The 3,469-nt window shown below is 35.5% G+C and overlaps 1 protein-coding gene across 3 annotated transcripts in view; it reads right to left on the bottom strand.

Annotated features, from left to right (window-relative positions):
* Positions 1 to 3,469, bottom strand: part of LOC107659042 (protein WWC3-like) — a 64,845-nt gene that overhangs the window by 40,286 nt on the left and 21,090 nt on the right. The window lies entirely within an intron of this gene.

The following is a 3,469-nucleotide window of genomic DNA, read 5'->3' as shown; positions in this document are numbered from 1 at the left end:
GATCCATCTTTGATTGTCAAAAGAATTCCAGGTTCAGTTCACTCAGCCAATTAGATTTCACGTAGTATTTTCATCGGTCAGTTGTGGAGGTCTGATTGGTTAAAGCTTTATTTATATAGTACCTTCTAAAATAGTGTTTACAAAGTAGCCTACTTTACAGAGAGATGCATATGTACATTTGCAGAAAAGATCAAAATACAAACATAAAAGAGATATAGTAAAACAAAGTAGCTACAATAACCAGTTTATGTTAAAACAAAAATACAACAATAAAAAAAATCAAGTCTTTGTGCGAGAGCAAAGGAAATCCGCGCGCGAGCGGAGAGATCCGAACTCACGCATTGTATTAATGTGCTTTCGCGCTACAATAATGCGCTCTCGACATTTGTCATTAAAATAACGACATAGACGTCTCCTTATGCTTTCTCTCGCCGTACTTTGATGTCATACACTCCGTACTTTGAAGTCAAACACACCTCTTTACTCTCGCGTGTCACGTGACCGAGTGGAATCGCAGCCTCTGCGATTGAAAAATCGCGTTTTCTCATATCGTGATATTATCGCAAATGCAATTAATCGTTCATCCCTACTCACAAGCCTCCCGGTTTTCATCCAAAATATCTTAAATTGTGGTCCGAAGACGAATGAAGCTTTTACGGGTTTGGAATGACATGGGGGTAAGTGATTAATGACAAAATTTTCATTTAGGGGTGGAGTAACCCTTTAAAATACAAATCTTGTGTAATCCTAGGCTATCTGTAATCAGAAGCACATTTAAAACTGGAATATAATTTAATTTCATTCACATGTGTTTCATAAACACATAGTCCTTTCTGGATTACAATCCGCCATCAAAATGATACATTTAATTATTCTGGCTGAAGTGAGAAAAGGCTATAAACGATCCGCCACCTGCAGGATCCTCACATGCGATAGCCTAGAAGCCGGGACAACTTCTTTATGTTTACAGACGTGACGTAATGACGCGGCAGCATGCTCTAATTTCCCACATAACCCTACCCGTACCACTCAAATTAGAAAACATTATTATAAGCTAACCGTTGTGAATCGGGCTAAAGTAAGGCAATAGTTTTGAACACTGGCTGGTTATGTACTTGCTCAAATACTGATTTCGGATCATTTTTAACCAAAAAAAGTTACGGACTGCAGCTTTAAACACTAAAACAGAGTTTAACGGTAAAGAAATTAAAGAAAAATGGAATTTGGAAAAGAGAGAAAAAACGGAATTTAGGAGAAAACAAAACAGATTTCATAGGACCCTAAATAGTACTGAAAGATCACTATGCTCATGTACTGTCCATGCTATTTAGTAATGAAGGGTTTTTAAATAAAAGACCACTGCATTGCCATGTTTAGAGATTCAAAATCCATAGTAGTAACATGGTACATTTTAGTTGGAGGGGTAACATGAATAATGCCTTGCGTATCTAAACATTTCCTGGAGGATTTTATCTTTCCTTTTTGTGGTGTTAGAGTTTCTGCATCGGTTTTCAATCAAAGAACTTTACTGCTTTTTTCCATCACATTTTCCCTTATTGCTTGGTGGCATGTTGGGAAGAGCTTTAAAGCACAGGAGGATTCCAGGTTCAAATCCCTGTCACTGTGCCCTTGAGCTAAACACTTAACCCCTGTTTGCCCTGAGGTGCGCAGTAGGACTGTCTGTGTGCTTTGACCCTTCTCTTCATCTGTGTCAGATAACAGCAGGGTTATGAAAAGAATTCCAGGGAAGCTGTGGAACCTGCAAACAGTTAGTAAAATAAGCCCTTAATCCCAAAAATCTTTTATAATATATCCAAATTAATAACTGTCAGACTTCAATTGGATTTTAATCGGAAATGTCTTGTGCATAGCTTTTGATTTTCTTCCTGAATGTTCTGACGGTGTTCATTTCCCGAAGGAGCCTCAAAAAATAGCCTCAGTTATTGAAAATCAAGACACTTAAGTAAATGTGCTTCACTTTCAAAACATTTAGACAATTTTGAGATATATTACAGGCTGGCTGTGTAGACTTACATAAAATCTGTATGCTGTGGAGGCATGTGAAATATGAGAGGAGGGGACCGATGAGGAATGTTGAGATTCCATGACCCTTTGGAATTACCATCATTAACACATTTTTGACACACAACCACAATTAGTGACATTAACAGCTTTTCTCTATTTTAAATCAGTTTAGCACACAACAAGTATCCTATGGTTATGCCTTGCAAACTGGACTAAAGTAATCAAACAAACAAACCATCAACCAAATAAATACATATGTATTACACCTCTATGCATTTCACTGCAAGAAATAAATAAAAAAAAAAAAGAATGACAAGTTTACAATGGTCCAACACAGAGGGTGCACTTTACAAGAATGACATGTTTTAATGTGAAAGAAATGTTCAGCTGAGAGTTTTCAGCACTGAGAGGTGGAATTACTTAGCAATGGTCTCAAAATCCCAATGATGTCACTATAGTGATGCAATCCCTGTGATTTCAATGCAATCTTTAGACCAACAAGAGAGGCGAAAATGTCAAGACATGATTTTTATGTTATTCACAATTTTTTGCACAAACATTCTGGAATGCTCCAAAAAAACTGTGTGGGATACAACACGAACGGCCATAGATACCCAAATGAATATGCTGTCAGCATGTTAGTTAAGGCATAGCTGGTATAATCAATATGCCCTGTCAACGTGGGCAGTTCTTGGCCAGAAAAAGTTGAGATGTGGACCAGACCTTGTGCTATTTAGTCAAAGGTCCAGTTATGCTAGACAAGTCTGCCAACATCTTTTGGACCCCTCTACAAACAACATTCAGGCAACACATTCCATTCAGCCCCAACACTTTTTTTTATTTAATAACTTTAGAGTTCAATATGACAGTGTAATGTTATTTAAAGAAGTCTCTTATACTCATCAAGGCTGCATTTATTTGATCAAAAATACAGAAAAAACAGTAATCTTGCAAAATTTTATTACAATATAAAATAATGGTTTCTATTTTAATATCCTTTAAAATATATTTCTGTGATGTAAAGCCATTTCCATCAGCCATTACTCCAGTATAAAGTGTCACATGATCCTTCAGAAATCATTCTAATATGCTGATTTATTATTAGAATTATCAATGTTGGCAACAGTTGTGCTGCCAAATATTTTTTGGGAAACTGCGATACTTTTTTCAGGATTCTTTGATGAATAAAAAGTTAAATAGAACAGCATTTCTTCAAAATATAAATCTTTTTTTAACAATATAAATCTTTGCTATCACTTCTTAACAATTGAACACATCCTTGCTGAATAAAAGTTTTAATTTCTTTGAAAAAAATAAAGAATAAAAATGTACTGACCCCAAACTTTTGAACGGTAGTGTATATTGTTAGAAAAGATTTCTATTTTAAATAAATGCTCTTCTTTTTAACTTTTTATTCATCAAAGAATCCTGAAAAAAAGTATCA

This window comes from Sinocyclocheilus anshuiensis, unplaced genomic scaffold (assembly GCF_001515605.1).
Source record: "Sinocyclocheilus anshuiensis isolate Anshui unplaced genomic scaffold, SAMN03320099.WGS_v1.1 scaffold311, whole genome shotgun sequence".
Lineage (NCBI taxonomy): Eukaryota > Metazoa > Chordata > Actinopteri > Cypriniformes > Cyprinidae > Sinocyclocheilus > Sinocyclocheilus anshuiensis.
The sequence above is the reverse complement of the archived record's forward strand: the minus strand, read 5'-3'. Positions and strand labels throughout refer to the sequence as shown.